A 19,075-nucleotide genomic window follows, 5' to 3' on the forward strand; every position below is an offset into this window, starting at 1 on the left:
GGCGTGGCCCCTCTGCTAATGGCAGACAGAGAGTTTTGTCTGCTGCCCGGGCGGAGCTCCGGCGCTTCCCCTCCGGGTCGCAGGACCGGCCTTTGAAAATTCCCCCCACCCCGGTCCTCTCCGAGATCTCCGGCAATCCCTAGTCCCACGGGGCAGGCAACGGCAGCTGGGAGATCTCCGTGCCCTCCGTGTCTCTCTCTGGGACCCTCCGGGTGCCCCGAGCACCAGGCTGGATCCCCCCGCCAATGGCGGGGAGAGACTCTCCCCGCGGGCTCAGGTGTGCAACTCCAAAGTTTCCCTCTGCGTTTAGGAGTAATTGCAGGGGGTTTAGGTAGGGTTCTGGTCACCTGTTTCCACCGTTGCTCCTCTGTTGTGTTCTCGCTCCTGCCCTAGACGTGCGTGGATCCTCTGGGGGCGTCCGTTGGAAGAAAGCCGCTTGCGGGTACCAGGCTGCCCGTCGGGGTCGGAGAGCCCTCACCTATTTCCACATCCTCCCGGAGGAAAGTCCATCCGCCTTCCGATGTATAGTCGCGTGGGTGTCTCAGACGTCCTGAGATGCTGTCTGGATATCCTTTGTCAAGCGATAAGTGTCCAAATAATTGTAGACTCGAAGGGCGAGAGACAAAGAGGACTACTCACGGCGCCATCTTGGCTCTTCTTCCCTGTTCTCATTCTTTTTAATTCTTTTTTATGTTCAGCTTGTGTGATTTCCTCTAGTTTTTTGTCCAGCTCACTGATCTGTTCTTCTGTATCATCTATTCTGCTCTTGATTCCCTCTAGTGAATTTTTCATTTCCATTATTATATTCTTGAGTTCTGATTGGTTCTTTTTATATTTTCCAATTCTATGTTGAAGTTATCACTGTATTCATCTATTCTTCTTCCAAGACCAGTGAGCATCCTTATGACTATTAGTTTGTATTCCTTATCAGGTAGACTGTTTATCTCTGTTTCATTTAGTTCTTTTTCTGAGGATTTGTCCTATTCCCTTATTTGGAACATATTCCTTTGTCTCCTCATTTTGCCTCTTTCTCTGTGCTTATATCCACATATTAGGTGAGTCAGCTATGTCTCCCCATCTTGGAGAAGTGGCCTTATGTAAGAGATGCCCTTGAGGACCAGAAACATGCTTCCCTCTTGTCACTACTTCCAAATGTTGCAGCAGTGTCCCCTGTGTGGGTTACATGTGTCCTGTTGTGTGTGGGGGGTTGCTCTTACTGTAGGTACATGAGAAGGCTAGGCTGTCTTCTTGGCTGGCTGGTTGTAAGCCTCAGTTTTGTAGCTGCTATGGACCTTTCAGTCACTTTATTAGCTGGGGGGAGCCCCGGCATAGTTGGCTGCAAGGTCTAATAGCACATTTCTGCTGCAATTGTTCTGTTAAGTGAGTAGGCTCCCAGTGCGACTGGTTACTAGGCTCAGGGGCTCAAAATTTCTGTAGGCCTCTAGCTGCAAAGCTGTTGTCAGCTCCTTCCATGGTGCAGCTGAGTGGGGCCAGCTCCAGGCATGGCAGCACACAATTTTTTCAGGTGTTGGAAGGTGGGACAGACCCCCTATATGGCTTAAGATTGCTTCCAGCCGTGAAGCATCATGGCTAGAAGGTGGCTTTTTTCTTCTCCAGAAAGGTTTTTCTGGCTCTTTCACCTCATTCAGCATTGTCGCTTGTTATGGGGGTTGTTTTTATCCAGTTTCTGGTTCTTTCTCAAGGGTCGTTGTTCCAAGGTAGTTGTAAACTTGTTGCATCCATCGGAGGAAGTGAGTTCAGAGTCTTCCTATGCTGCTATCTTCCCAGCAACCAAAAAAAAAAAAAAAAAAAGAATTTAAACACAAGCCATACACCTTTCAGAAAAATTAACTCAAAATAGTTCACAGACCTAAATGTAAAACACAAAACTATAAACTTCTAGAAGATAACATAGGAGGAAATCTAGATGACCTTGGGTATGGCAGTGACAATTTAGATAGAACACCAAAGGCATGATCCATGAAAGAAATAACTGATAAGCTGAACTTCATTAAAATGAAAAACTTCCGCTTTGGGAAAGACAACGTCAAGACAATGAGGAGACAAGCCACAGACTGGGAGCAAAGATTTGCAAAAGACATATCGAATAAAGGATTGTTACCCAAAATATGCAAAGAACTCTTAAAATTCAACAATAAGAAATCAAACAACATTATTAAAAAATGCACCAAAGACCTTAACAGATACCTCACCAAAGAGGAAATACAGATGGAAAATAAGCACATGAAAAGATTCTACATATCATGTGTTATCAGGGAAATGCAAATTAAAAAAACAAGACACCACTACATACCTATTAGAATGGCCAGAATCCAAAAAAGTAACATCAAATACTGGCAAGCATGTGCAGCAACAGGAACACTCATTCATTCCTGGTGGGAATGCAAATGGTATAGCCACTTCGGAAAGATAGTTTGGCAGTTTCTTACAAAACTAAACATACTCTTACCGTATGATCCAGTAATTGCACTCTTTGGTATTTACTCAAAGGATTTGAAAACTTATGTCCACACAAAAACATGGACAGATGTTTATAGCAGCTGTTTGGCAGTTTACACAGTTGCCAAAACTTGGAAGCAACCATGATGTCCTTCAGTAGGTGAATGCATAAATAAACTATGGTACATCCAGACAATGAAATATTATTTGGTGCTAAAAGAAATGAGCTATTAAGCCATGAAAAGACATGGAGCAAACTTAAATGTGTATTGCTAAGTCAAAGAAGCCAGGCTGAAAGGGCTATACACACTGTAGGATTCCAACTATAGTCATGTGATGTGTAATGAGGTTTTGATCAACAACAGACTGCAACTACAATGGTGATCCCATAAAATTACTACCATATAGCCTAGGTGTGGAATAGGCTATATAATCTGGGTTTGCGTAAGTACACTCTGTGATGTTCACACAATGATGAAATCATCTAAGGATGCACTTCTCAGAATGTATCCCAGTGAAGTGACATATGACTGTATATGATATTCTGGAAAAGGAAAAACTATGGAGACAGTAAAAAAATCAATGTTTGCCAGGGGCCGGGAGTGGGGAGGGAGGAGTGAACAGCTGGAGTACAGAGGATATTTAGGGAAATGAAACTAGTTTGTATAAAACTATAATGGTGGATACATGGCACTACACATTTGCCAAAACTCATGGAATGCACAACACCAAGAGAGAACCATAATGTAAACTACAGACTTTGGGTGATAACGATGTGTCAATGAAAGTTCACTAATTCTAATAAATGTACCGCTCCATTGGGGGATGTTGAGAATGAGGAGGCTATGCATATGTGTAGGGGGGAAGTATATGGGAAATGTCTGTACTTTCTGCTCAATTTTTCTGTGAAAACTACTAAAAGTACTTTAAATAATAAAGTATTAAAAAAGTATGAACCCTGAGAAAAATAAGAAAATTATTTAGCTATTTATTTCTAATTTAAGAGAAGATAATGGAAAAGTGTTCACTTTTACAACCACAAAGAATCAGAGAGATGGAGGGGAGCTTTCAAATCTTCAAATGCAAACTTCCATCCATTAAAAAGTGCTTCTATAATATTTTTGATTATCACATTTCTGTTTAAGCATTACTTACAGCAGGGAGTTCATTCTTTTATTTTTAGACAGAATGTTTCAGAGCATGGACTTGTCCTAGAGAAATAATGGTATCTACTCCAGTCTCTGATGTCAATTAGCAGAATGAATTCTGGCAAGTCCTTTAAACTCTCCAGTCTTCATTCATCTGTAGGGTAAGGTAGTTAGGTTCAAGAGTCACCAGAGTCTTATATACTTTTAAAGGACTATTTGAATTCCCATTCTGTGATTTCATTTGGGATAGAGAGGTGGTATGGCAGCATTAGCATGGGTTTCGGAAAGAGTGAAACTGGGTGTAAATATTGACCAATATTTTCTGATTGGATGACCTTGGACAGAACACCTGATCTCTCAGTCTGAGTTCCCATATCCTTAGAGATAACAATACCTACCTTGGAGAGTTCTGGGTATTCATTGAAATAATGCTTTTAAAGCACTTAGCATCATACTGGGCACATGATAGATGTTCAACAAATGTGACTTCCTTCTCCTCTTCTCTCCATTTAAAACAGGAAATATATGGATTAAAATCAAGCAAAAGTAAATATTTATTGGATATAGGACAATTTTTTAAAATATAGATTTAGGGCCAGCCCCAGTGGCCTAGTGGTTAAGTTCAACACGATCTGCTTTGACAGCCTGGGTCTGGTTCCTGGACCTACATCACTGGTCTGTCAGTGGCCATGCTGTAGTGGTGGCTCACATACAAAAGAGGAAGATTGGCAGCAGATGTTAGCTCAGGGCAATTCTTCCTCAGCAAAAAAGAAATAATGATAAAATAAAATATAGATTTAATGGTTAGTATTAACTGGGTAAAATTTGTTCAAAGTTGTTTGGATAATTCTGCTTGGATCCAGAAAGACTAAATTATGTTGGAAATTTATTTCTCTTTTCTAACTTACCATTATTTCAATATAGAATGTTAAAAATAATATAGTGGTACAAAAACATATTTAATACTACTAGTAAAGAGCTGAATGCTGTAATATAAAGCCTTTTCCATCATCTATTGAAACTATCCTCCTACATGAGCCTGTGTCTCAAAACAGTTCTTGAGGAAAGGCATCTCAATTCATCCTTATGCCCCAGCACACAGCACAGCGCCAGGCAAGTAGTGGGGATCATTGCACATTCTAAGCTAGTAAGTATTAAATACAATTTACACTTTCAAAAACTTTAGGAGGAATAACTAATTACTCCACATTGAACCCATTGACAGAACATATAAATTATTATTTCAGAACAGGAATCCTGTGTCCAAAAAGATTACTAGACTTACTAAAGTTCAAAACATGCATTCCTAGCAAAAGGAAGCTTGGTGACTCAGCAACCAGCTGGACTACTTAGCTTTTTCTCTCCCTTCAAGGTCCTCCTAATTCAACATAGAACACTAAGACCAACACAAAGAACATAAAGGAATTCAAATGTAGGCTATACAACAAAACAATACAGCTCTAGGTATACTATTAATAAAGAGACAAAACAAATAAAAATGCCCAGACATAGCAAGGGTGTAATAGAAGAAAGAAAAGTACTTGAGAGTAATTAGCATTTTGCCAACTAAACTGTAAAAAATTAGAGTGAATTGAGTGAGATAATAAAGAACCAACACTGAAGAACACACAAAAGGAGAAAGGAATATAGGGAAAAATTGAAAGAAAGGAAAGGACATTGCTTTCTGAGAAGCAAAAAAATACCATGGAGTAAAATGTCAAATCTCAAGTCATATCCCATGTAACTCACTGGAAAGTCTGCCCCAGAGTTATGCTGAGCACGGCATTCACCCAGAGGTTCCAGACCTCTGAGTTATGCTTTGTACTCATGTCACATGTGTACATTGCTGGTCAAAATTCTTCCATAGGTTAGTGGTGAATGAGAGCGTACAGCTAAACATGAATAACCATGTAATACTGCTCATTACACTAAAAAGGCATTTCAGCTCAACATTCAAAACCAAAGGAAACTATGTTGGCAAATTTTTTAAAAAATGAACATCTGTAAAATTAGGAAATTTGGCTGCCTTGAAGAAAAATGGTAAAAATTAACATTCTGTGAATTTCCATGGGACCAGGCCGAGAACTGTGTCCTTTGTGGACACATCACAAAATTAATTTCTTCATAAGCATCTTTAAATCCTCATTGAGAGAGAGATAAATTCCTAATCATTGAAAATGAGGAAACAAATGTGGGAAGTAGTAAGTTTGAGGGTAATTACCATTTTTTCATATTAAAAGATTTCAAGATTATCCAGATGTTTGCACAGTTCCCCAGAGAAAACTGAAGACCATTTCCTGCCAGGAAGGAATGAATTGTATAGTGTATATGTAACATTTATGCTGTCATTAAAAAAAAAAAATCCCACAAGTTTATTCAATAACAATGAAACGTTGTTAATTCTTGGAAGATAGGAAAAGCCACCTGGGGCCTTTTGTAACTAATTTATTTCACACAGAAGACTCCATTCACAGCTTACCTGACTTCTCTGTAGCGCCCTTTCCTACCCCTCAGGGCAACTTTATCTCGATGGGACGTCAGTTCCCCTAATCCAAGCAGTCTACAGGCACTGTGTCAAGGGTTTAACTCAGATGCAAACTGGAGCCCAACATTAGAACACTTTGGTAAAAGCAGGAAGAAAATATCGTGACATACAAAGAATGAAACTCAAATTTCACCAAAGAAACTCTATTCTTTAAAGAATTTTGGAAAATGGCTTTATTGTGCAAGTTCATCAACATACTGGTTTTAAAACTCTGCTTCCAACAATATGTATAGAATAGGCTTAAAGATCAACACATAACCCTTTTCTCTCTCCTTCACTCATTAGATTTTAATGAGGTAATAATAAGAGGGAAAGATGTCCACATTTTGAGGCAGGGTCAATTCTTCAAAAGCCCTGTATGAGGCAGAATTGGAATTTGAATAGAAGGATGAAATTAAAGAATCATGAGCTACATATTCTTGTAGAGAAGGTAAAATTCTCCCAGATGAATCACAATTGTGATATATTTTTTACATTTACACCAAACATTTTGCGGCTTCCATGTTATAGTTTCGAAATTCCAGTCTCATAATTTATAGAGACTGATTTATATAATAATGTAATGGAATAGTCAGAAAAGATAATATTAAAACAAAGGTAGTGTTGAACTCAACGTAAACATGTGGAATCAGTCTCAGGAAAGCAAGGTGACTTGCTTAAGCTCGGTTAGCACCTGATCTGCCACCTGGCATGGAGGTGTTTACTCTCTCGACTATTTAAAGGTTCCATACATGGTGACATTTTCTGAAATCCTCTATACTGTGCCTTGCACATAGTGGTGTTTGAAAAATATTTGTTGAAATCAACAGATGGGTCAGGGTGGAGTGGGAGGGGTGGAGGTGGAAGTAAGGATTACAGTTATGGACCATTTAACAATTGCACCATTTGTTAAGTTCTTACGATGAATGATGATTCTTTTTTATTTTTTCTGCCTAAATAGTTATGATATATAATGCATTTAGTGCTTGTAAGAGTGCTATGAAATATACTTATATTTCCTTTAACTTAAAGATGAGGAAGGAAGGTAAATGAATGGCTCTGATATTCTAGGGCAGGTGTAGGTCCAACGTGAAGACTTAGGCTCTTGTTCCTGAGACCTAAGGTTTCCCTCAAAGAGATTTGCTTAAGCAGAGTGAAAGGAAGTAAATGGGACAATAGAAAGAAAAATTAGTCAAAATGCCAACATGCCCAATATATCTACTCTTCATTAAGCATAATTTCTGTGCCCCGTCTATTAGCACATTTCCCTCCTGTATTCTGCTTTGAAATTTGATGGGGATGCAGAAAGTGTAAGAAAGATAAGAATAGAATTGCATGCAATTTACACGTGGGGGAAAAGAAAGAAAGCTTGCAAATGACTGAACCCTTTCTCAGTGTTAATGACAAAGTGGGAGGGAATAAAGGACAAATTTCTGGTCTTCCAGCTGCCATTGGTTCACTTGACAGCTGTGAACGCTTAACCTCAGTTTCTGTCACCTTAAAAAAAAGGAAATAATATCCTGCACATTCATAAATAATATAAATAAGGTGTGACATTAGAAGAATCATATTAATGATATTTCAAGAAATAATATTTCATGGTTACACAAAGTTATCTCAGTGCCTTCAGATATGTAAACATTCATATATAAAGTAAAAAAAAATAGAGTAAATGGTGCATAGAGCCAACTGAAGTCATAAAGGTATGAAATGTTCTAATATATATTTGTACTATCCTATAAATTCTGGGATGAGGGTTGTTCCTGGAAAACCAAAATAGCAAAAGCCAAACATTCAGGGGTTTGCCTGATCTTGACCCACTTCACAAAATACTAGCTTCTAAATATAGTACATCCAAGTCAAACGTTTTTCAGATTAAATAAAGTTTTAGAACGATTCCACCAGCCTTTGACCCCACAAACCTTAATTTCCCATGGAGTTCGCTTTTAATACCTTCCAATCCCTCCTGTCCCCCCTCTGGATACTCACCTGTCCCCTCATCTGAATCAGGAGGTATTATGTCATTGTGCAGCCGAGGCAAATGAGGATAAAAATTCAGGGAATCTGACGTGAGTGAAGTATGTTGCTATAGCGGTAAAACCCAGTTGGAATATTATTGAAATACAAAGATACTTTTTACGTATTTATGGAATTAAGCAATACACAGTGTCATACTGGATCTATTTTTATTACCTCTTATTTCTGAATCCCAAGATCTGAAACCACCAACGCAACAGTAATTTATATGATCACTTTAAAATAGACCTATAGAATATATTTATACACTTTTTTAAATGATTTTCTAAGAAACAATTAAATCATAGGAAGAGGGAATAATACATTGTTCATTATTTCAGGGCTGTTTTTTATAGAAATACATGATAGGTTTGGTACTCTATGTTTGCTGTGTAGATTATCAGGCTAAACAATATTTTTAACAAAATGTAACTTTGGGATACCTATATAATACTACATAATCATACATTATGTCAATGAATTTTAGTTATTTGTTTATTCTATGACTTCCCTAAAATAAAAAAATACACAGTATATGAAAGATTAAAGATGTGTACAAATATTATATTTTTAATTTAATCTTAAATTATTGAAAAAGAAATTACAGTGTAGGAACTAAATCAATATTGTCACTTAGGTTCCTATTTGATGTAAAACTACTTATTCATTGTCTGTGATGTCATAAAATCCCTGGGATGTTACTCATGTTACTCATTGGATGCTGGTTTCATGTGACCAAATGCTTTAGGGGATGGAAACTCATACATAGTTTCCTTGGTAGCCATTTTAATAGATTTAATCTTGGTGACTCATTTTGGCATGGTGTGGCTATAATAAGTAATTCCATGGGAATCCTAAAGTAATGCAGTAATAATTAAAGTCCACTAAGCAGAAAAACATTCTGGCAACATCTGAATACAAAGATTAGTTGTCCATCATGGGTTTTAAAAAAGAGTGATGTAAAAATGCAGAGAAAGTATGTGTATAGAAGGACTTAGAAGGACAAAAGGAATAGGTCTATCTTAAATCTCTTTTCAGAAGTTTGATTAGTTGGTTTCTACGTAGAAAATAACGGTGATGACAGCTACCATTTATCGACCACTTATGTATCTAAGAGTTTTACATAATTATCTTACTGAATTTTGGGAGAGACCATGAGACAAAGGTATTACAGTGTTCATTTTACAAAGACAGGGAAATGATGCTCAGAGAGGTTATCAATTTGCCCATGATCCCACTCTTAGCGAGAGGCAGAGCTGACACTCGAAAACCAGGCGTTCTGAATCCCAGGTCTTCCTCCGTCCCAAGCAGATATAGTTTCATGAAGACCATGATTCCTGGTGTATATCTAATTCTCATTCAGAAAGCCCTACTCTTCTCAATACTTTTGGGACATTTCTTCATGACTTCAAGTGCTCAGTGGTGGAAAAATCTGGTTGCACTGATTCAAAGATGGTGACAACGACATAGGCCTTTTGCCTTGAAAATCAGATCTGTTCTGATCAGGTGGAGTAAGAGCCTGACGCAGGTGATTTCAGAAGAACCAAAAAGCCCTTAGTCAAAAGAAGTATGTTCATAGACTCGCCCATCAAAGCTGAACCACTATCTTACTGCATTTCTTGACTTCCTTCTAAAAAAAGCAAAACATTTTGTAGGATTTTGCGGGAGGAGGAGGGAGAGGAGAGTTGGTTGGGGCTTGAGGATTGAAGAAGCGAGGAGTTGGAGAGGCGGGATGGAGCCCAAGGCTTTAAGCCTGATTTGCTACTTGTTAGTCATTGGAGGATAGAGACTATGTGTTAGTCTGTCTCTCCAGCACCTAACCCAGTGCCTGGCACACTGCTTTTGTGCCATTACTGTTTGCTGAGTTGAATCAAAGGAATTTTCAGGTCTTTTGTTGTTGTTGTTGTTGTTGTTGTTGTTAGAACAGATTTGGGAAAAGAGAGAAAAAACAGCATCTGAAAATCCTTGGTGCTTGGGTTAGGAGTGACAATCAGCTAGCAGGACTTTCAGGATTGAGGGAGAATAAAGAGAGATTTGGAGTATAGGATACTAATAATAGAATAATGCAGTAATAGCATAATACAGAGCAAAGACTTTGGAGTCAGACAGAATCTCTCCTTTCAATAACCATGTGGCTTTCGGTGAATTATTTAATCTAGGTCTCATTTTCTCCTCTCTAAACGGGAGCTGATAATTCCATCCATCCTAGCAATTATTTAGAGAGTAGTTGTAGAGATGAAGGAGATAATGCAAGTACTTAGTAGACTATTTGAAACATAGGAAGCACTAACAAATAATAACGACTTTTATCTTAATCCTCACCACATCTCTGTGACTTACGTATTGTTATCTCCATTTAGCAAATTAACTAATGCATAGAGAGAATGACTAACTTTCCCAAGACCACATAATCAACAAGTGATGGTGATTTTGTGCTAGGGTCTTCACCACCATACGATATTGATTATTTGAAAAAGACTAACTTCAAACACCTCACAATAAAGGAAGGGCCTAGATTTGTAGTCTATGGAGCCCTGGACAATGGCACCCATTCATTCATGTAGGTTTATTTAGACCTGGTAGAAGTTCCTGACAATAAATTTCAAATTTAGGAATGAACTTATACTCAGGCTTATTTTCTAATTAGCAGGTTGCTATTGCATGACTATAAATTCCTGTTGCCTTTCCTTAGCACGTGCCAGGTAGAAAGAGGCTTAGATATTGGCAAGAAACTGCCTCATTAGCAGCCCCACATTGTATGAATTTCTCTCCTTGCTCGCCAAGGCATTGGTTGCTCCTTTGCTTTATTTGAGGCAGTTTAGTTTAATTTTTAATTATGACAGGTTTTCGTCTCCAATTCTTTATTTAGAGCCTGGTTCTCAAAACTTGTTTCATTCTGTAATCCCTTTGAGGGTTTCCACAACCCTCAAACACACTTTGAACCACTTTGCTATCAAAATAAAAGTGTGGAAGAATAATTCAGCTGTTGGGAGGGGAAGCAGGTGACGTTTTTACTTTTCTTGACACGGAAGAAGGGAGGAAAGCGCTGAGGAAGGTGGGATGTGAACAGAATGCAGGATGGGCAGGAAATCTGGCTTTTTGGTTTGAGAAAAAGAGAAAGAAGGGGGTGATGCAGAGGAAGAAGTTGTGCTGCAAATCTAAAGCCGCCCTTGCCTAACAGATGTTAGGAATGTTGCCGCCCTGGTCCTGTGGAACATCCCTGGGGAAACACAGCATCCTCTTAGAGAAATATTGATTTAAAATAAGCAGCTTCTTCTCCTTTTGTCCCCATGCCCTGCCTTCCATCTCAAAACTCCTCCTTTGCCAACACTTTCCCTCCTACCCTCCTTCTCTGGCCACTCTGGCCCTGAACCTCACTTACCCAGTCCTACTTGGAGAAAGCCAGTGATGCTATCTGATTTTCTGCGGTTTTTTAAGTGGTTTCATTATAACCCCATTGCTCCTAGAGCTAACTTTGCCCTCTGACACAGAGAGCCTCAGTTCCCAATTCACCTTTTGTCTTTCATGCTGAATACAGATGAACTTTTAGATGAGTACTACTGGGTCATTTATTGGTGTGCAAATTTAGCTTGCAGCCAATCTGAGCTGGCTTTCTCTAACTTACTCTCTTTATTCGTTCCTGGTTTTCCCAAATTGATCAAGTGGCAGCTGTTTTTCTCTCTAACTTCCCCCTTCAGTTTCAGCAAAAATAAACTACTTCCTGACTTTGGTGCCTGGCCATGGCATGGTGTGATCCTGAGAGCGCAGATTAACTCTAGAGTTAGAGGAAGTGAACTTTCAGCGTTGTTTGCCTATTGGGTAACGTTTGTTTTTTCCTTTAGGATGAAGAACTTAATTGACTTTTAAGAGCGTCAGGCTTAGGTTCTGCCCCCGTATAAAGATTGTGGGTGGCCAACTGTCACCAAGACTACACAAGTTTGCGGCTGGCCCCCTGCCACTTGTTCATTCCAGTATCCTCCCTGTTGTCTGGTTCTCATCTGGTCCTTCCTAAGGCCATTTGCTTTGTGATATATCACTGAGATTTCTGTCATCACTTACTCAATAGTTTCCTATTCTAGCTGTGGCTATGAACTCATGCTCAGTGATTCTCTATCATGACGAATCAACGTTGTGTCAACTTTACTGTCTTTCTATGTCTATATAATTTGAAATTGCTCTTTCTGCACATTTCAAAACTCTCTGGTTGGCTGTACCACACCCCCTATTTCTATCTACTTATATTCACTGCTTAAATATTATCATTTTCTATACTGCTTTTTTCCTCTCTCCTTGTATAGCTAAAGCTTACTGTGTCTCATGGTTCCTCGTCTAGACAATCTATCCTCCTTTTCCCTACTGGGAACAAGACCAAAGTTATTTCCTCCTCTCAAAACTTGACTTTGATCTTTCTGGGACAAAAGGAATGTATGATGCTAGAAACTTCTTATTCATGCCCAACAGGTAATCTTTTTTCATTCCTCAATCTTTCTCTCTTGTGTCTCTTTTTCTCTTTCTTCTTGCTTCAAAGTAATTCTGTCTAGCAATTTCTGTCCTTATATGTGCACATTAATCTTACGATGTAATCTAACACCTAAATATAGTTCATCTTATGTCGTGTATAATTTTAAATCTAATTTTTTAGCAACAAATACCAAGAAATTCAGTGTCAAGTGCCTAAATACAAAACTCTAGGTCAGCCTTAAAAAACAGGAACACAATTTGCCATCTTACAAGTTATTTCCACTCACTGAGCTGTCCTTAAAAAATGATCAATATGCCAAGATTCTGGCTCACTTGTTTGGCATAAACCATTACCTGGGTGAATGGGTGATATTTTCCCTAAAATATCAAACCAATACATTATCAAGTGTACCTGGCTGTTCTTGAACAGATGGGCTTAGATATAGAATATACGAAGCACTGGTTTCCCTTTTTATTCCTGAGATTTTGCAGATTCTTACTCCTGCCTTTACCAGATTACACTGAATGTGATGTTTACTATGTCACCACAAAGGCTTTTGCTGCCAAAACCAGCTTATGGGGACTTACTGATGTCCCTACAACATCTGAAGTGGTAGCAGAAACAGTGGAGGTTGAATAAGCTAATAAACATTTTTGGATCAAACTCGTTTGTGTTTCCCCGTGATAGCTGACTTTAAAGTACAGAGAACAAACAAGAAAAAGCTCTGGGTTTCTACAAGGTTTACCAACTTCCCTAACAGGCTTTTACTCTTTTGTTCTGCATTCATTTTATTGTGGCCTTAATCACTTCTCAAAGCAATGATCACCTTTGGGCAAGAAGCTTGCGGGAGTGGAAAGAACTGGGATTTGAAGTCAGATTGATGGACCAACCCCTCATCTGTGTCTGCAGGAGTGACTTCACCTCTCTGGGCCTCATTTTGTCATATGTAAAATGAGCATAACAACTCCTAATTTTCCATCAGGGTTATGGGATTGAAGGCACAGGGAACATTTTTAACCAGTTCTCCCTAACCTATCCACAGGTTCTGACTGAATAAACTACTTAAAATCCAGTGTCTTAAAAAAGGATTTATTTCTTATTGGTTTAATTACTTTTAAGACTCATTTAAAAAAAAATGTGGAGCCATAACATTTATTGACTCAATCGCCACATTTTGTTGAAGGACATAAAATTTTAATAATAACTAAAAGATTCTAAAATTATTTCAGCAGTCAGCACTGCCAGGTACAAAATTTTGCATTGTTATTATTCTTATAGTTATTACATTTCATAAATGAGCTTCTGGTTCTCTCTCTTAAATTCTCAAAGAAAGAGAATCATCACAGGATTTTTAAGAAATTCCCCCAAATAACTATTTCAAGTAACTAACCGTTGTTCATTGCTTTATAATGTATAATGCAAATTTTATATATCATGATGATTGGGTAGATATTATTATTGTCATTATTGTTCCCATTTGCAGGTGAGTAAACAAAGGATTAGAAACTCTGAGGCCCTCAAATTACGCGCAGATTTAAATGCAGAGCTAGAACTTGACCCAGAAATTTGCATCGTTTCTACAAGTTCCTTATTTTGAATTTCATTCTATATTTCTAGATGTTTAGCTGCATCTTGGTAAATTTTGGTTTCAACTATTTCCTTTGTAATAGCTAAGGATTCAAGGATTATATCACATAGAAAATCCAAGAGCTGAAGGGTTGGTCTTTTTCTGTCTCTTTCATTTTAAAATACCAGAAAATCAGAGTGTGTGAACAAAAGGGTGACACTAACTCCTGGTTCAGCCTGGGATGGTCTTTGTTTATACTTTTGTCCTGTAGTAATTAGTCTTCATTCTCCAAAGAGTCCCAATCAGATGGACAAATTATACGGTCAACCTACCTAATGAGTCTGTATCAAACTTCAAACTTCTCCTCTTTATCTTGCAGAAGTAAGTTATCTATTTGGTTGGGTTTTCTTTCCACCGACAGTTTTCATGCTTTCTTTGTCTCCCATCATCTTTCACTTAGAGCTTCATTAAGATTTGAATATGCAGTGCATATAGAATAAAGGTGGTAATAATAATAAGTTATATTTACTATAATCATTGATTTATCTAAACACCAAGTTACAAACTTTATACCCATTACCTCATTTATACTTATAAAACCTTATGAAGTGGGTACTGGTGTTGTCCTCATTTAACAGATGAATGAACCGAAGTATAGAGATGCTAAGCAATTTGCCCTGGGCACAGGGCCACTGGCAGAGTCAGGACTTCAGTCTATGTCTAACTTCAAATCTCAAGTTCCAAATCAATAAGCTGAAGTCCGTGGCCCTCTCCTCTCGCCCATCCTGGAAGAACCAGATTCTTACACAGCCATGGAACAAAAGTTCTTATCTCTGATTCTTTGCCAGATGAAGTAAGTCAAAAAGGAGTGTGAGAAGAGGAAAGCATATTATATTTAACACGCTGTTGGAAACTTCAAATCTTATGTGTCTTCAAACTTCAAATCAGACGTGTCTGTAGCTGCAGGAATATCTGTAGAGAATATAAAAAATTTAGTTGAAGTCTCAACCTTTGTTCCGGTGTACACTACATATCCAGAAGATTGATGTTTTACTCTTCATCCATATGTTTTAAAATACCCTGAATCATTTAAAATCAGTAACTTGGCCAGCAATTTTATAGCTTTAACATTTTGAGTTAATTGAAGTTAGACCTACCTTTCATTATTTACACGGGCCTACTATAAGAAAGGGACCAAAGGACCAAGTCTAAATGAATGGTGTTCAGCATGGTTAGCCAAATATTTGTCACAAGATTGAAACAATGTAGGTACGCAAGTATATAACAGAGAGAGAGAATTTTCACCAAACTATTTGTTATTGGGAAGAGGTCCTGGAAAACGGTGGGATTTTGAACATTGGAAGTGGGGGAAATAAAAGTCTCTGAAATTCCATCTCAGAAGTACTCCCACATGTAAAAGAAAGTCAGAATAGTATGACCACAGTGACGTAGTAAATCCAAACAGTTATTTAGTGCTCAGGCTGATGGACTCTTATTTGGTGTTAGGAATTAAAGTATGAACTCGGCCCTCTGGGAGGCCAGAGTTGTGGTGAATATGAAAGATAAAATCAAATAAATGTGTTATTGACCATTTTTCAAAGTTCAAGGCAATATTTTGGGGGGAGGGAGCTGAGAAAGCTATCCGAATATGTAGGGTTGAACCACAATTACAAAGATGAAGGGCATTTGCTTTGTGGACTGAGGAATGTGGCTGTATTTGGGAGTGAAAAAGGGCCATTAATGTGTCAGTGACCAAAGGAAGGCGGCTTGTGGGGCTGGCCAGGGGGCTAGGCTAATGGTGGTAGTACAGTCCATGGTGAGTACACAGGTTGGTAGTCTCAATAGTGAAATTATTTGAGGCCAGCACAGAAGACTAAGTAATAAAGCTGGGAATGATTGTGACAGGATCCATATGGTGAACATGAAATGTTCCTGCTGTAAGCGTTGAAGATTCTGAAGGGGTTGGAAAAGAAGCCAAAGGTATAACCTGAACAGACCTAGATCAAGAGATTTTATGGAGGGTGCTGCAGAGAGAGAATGTAGAAGAAAGACGAATGTGGACGTGCCTGAGATGAGGAACAAAGCAGAGGTATAGTCTTTATATAAGTTAGCGCAAATCTAACTCTCCTTTCTACAGAGGTGAAATAGAAAGCAGATTTTTCTTCCATTCAGCCCAACCAAACACTAATAAAATTGGCCAGCATGAATACAGAAATAAATCATTCCAAACATGATTAATGTGCACATATAACAGGGTTTCTGAAAGCAGGTACAAAATATATTTTTTCTACCATCACATAAACTCTATAACATTTCTATAATTTGAGATTTCAAGAATAAGGAAAAAAATCCCAGCTCTGTATGTTGACTTCTCTGAAGATCAGTCCTTATAGATGTATTTGGCAAGAAAAAATTTGTAAAAGATTAGTTGAAAGTGAAAAGGAGCAATTTTTGAAATTTCTTTGTTTTACTTTTTCTTAATTTTAATTAAATCATTTTCTTAGAGCAGTTGAAGGTTCACAGCAAAATTGAGGAGAATGGACAGACATTTCCCATATACTTCCTGCCACCATATATGCACAGCGTCCTCCATTATCAACATACCCCGTCAGAGTGGTACCTTTGTCACAATTAATGAACCTACATTGGCACATCATTATCACCCAAAGTCCATAGATTCTATTAAGGTTCACTCTTGGTATTGTGCATTCTATGGGTTTAGGCAAATTTATTATATGTATCCACCATTATAGTATCATACAGAGTAGTTCCACTGCTCTAAACATCCTCTATGCTGCACCTATTCATCCCTCTCCCCAACTTCCAATCCCTAGCAACCACTGATCTTTTTACTGTCTCCATAGTATTGCTTTTGCAGAATGTTGTATAGTTGGAAATACACAGTATGTAGCCTTTTTGGATTGGCTCCTTTCACTTAGCAATATGCATTTACGTTTCCTCCTGGCTTTTTGCTCATTTCTTTTTAGTGCTGAATAATTTTGCATTGTCAGGATGAACCACAGTTTATTTATCCACTCACCTAATGAAGGATATTTTGGTTCCTTCCAAGTTTTAGCAATTATGAAGAAAGCTGCTATAAATATCTTGGTGCAGGTTTTTGTGTGGACGTTTTTGATTCCTTTGAGTAAATACCAAGGAGCATGAGTGCTGGGTCATATGGTAAGAGCATGTTTAGTTTATGAGAAACTGCCAAACTATCTTCCAAAGTGGCTGTATCATTTGCATACTCAACAGCAGTTAATGACAGTTCCTGTTGCCCCATATCCTCACCAGCATTTGATGTCAGTGTTCTGGATTTTCATCATTCTAATAAATGGGTAGTGGTATCTCATTGTTCTTTCAATTCACATTTCCCTGATGACATTCACTATGGAGCATTTTTTCATGTATTTATTTGCCATCTGTATATCTTCTTTGGTGAAATGTGTATTAAGGTCTTTGGCCCAATTTTTTCTGTTTTTTAATTTCAGGGAATTCTGCAGTGAGGAGTCCCTGCAGACTTCTTCCCCCTTACCAGTTTTATTGAGAAATAGTTGACATACATCACTGTATAGATTTAATGTGTACAGCATGATGGTTTGATTTAAATATATTGTGAAATGATTACCACAATAGGTTTTGTTAACATCCATCATCTCACGTAGATACAATAAAAAGAAAGGAAAAAAAATTTCTCCTTGTGATGAGAACTCCTAGGATCTCATCTTTTAACAACTTTCCTAAATCATATAGCAGTGTTAGCTTAGTCATCATGTTGTACAGCATATCTCTAGTACTTATTAAACTCATAACTAGAAGTTTATACTTGTCGACCACCTTCCTCCAATTCCCCCTGCCTCCAGCCCCCACTTCTGGTAACCACAAATCTAATCACTTTTTCTATGAATTTGGTTTTTTTTAGACTCCACATATAAGTGAGATTGTGCAGTATTTGTCTTTCTCTGTCTGGCTTATTTCACTTAACATAATGCCTCCAAGGTCCACCTGTATTGTTGCAAATGGTAAGATTTTTTTCATTTTGTAAGCCTGAATAATATTCCCTTGTGTATATATACCACAACTTCTTTATTCATTCATCCATCAGTGGACACTTACGTTGTTTTCAAGTCTTGGCTATTGTAAATAATGCTGCTGTGAATGTGGGGGTGCAGATATCTTTTTGAGTTATTGTTTTTGTTCCCTTTGGATACATTTCCAGAACTGGAATTGCTGGATCATTTGGTAGTTCTATTTTTAACTTCTCAAGGACTCCATACTGTTTTCCATAGTGGCTGCATCAGTTTACAATCCCACCACAGTGCACAAGGGTTCCCTTTTCTTCACATCCACATCAGCATTTGTTATCTCTTGTCTTTTTGATGATTGATCCATTTTTTACTTTTATTATTTTCTTATTGTTAAGTTTTAAGGCTTCTTCATATATTTTGGATAACAGTCCTTTATCAGATGTATCTTTTGCAAGTATTTTCTCCCAGTCTGTAGCTTTTCTTCTCATTCTCTTGACATTACCTTTCACAGAGCAGAAGTTTTAATTTTAATGAAGTCCATCTTATCAATGAATTCTTTCATGGATTGTGCCTTTGGTGTTTTATCTAGAAACTCACTGCCATACCCACAGTCATCTAGATTTTATCCTATGTTATCTTCCAGAAGTTCTATAATCTTGTGTTTTACGTGTAAGTCTGTGATCCATTTTGGGTTAGTTTTTCTTAAGGGCGTATGGTCTGTTCTTAAAGTCATTTTTTTGCATGTGGATGTCTAGTTTTTCCAGCATCATTTGTTGAAAAGACTATCTTTGTTCATTGTATTTACTTTACCCCTTTGCCAAAGACGAAATACCTGTATTTATGTGGGTCTATTTCTGGGCTCTATATTCT

The sequence above is a fragment of the Equus quagga genome, chromosome 3 (assembly GCF_021613505.1).
Source record: "Equus quagga isolate Etosha38 chromosome 3, UCLA_HA_Equagga_1.0, whole genome shotgun sequence".
NCBI classification, from domain to species: Eukaryota; Metazoa; Chordata; class Mammalia; order Perissodactyla; family Equidae; genus Equus; species Equus quagga.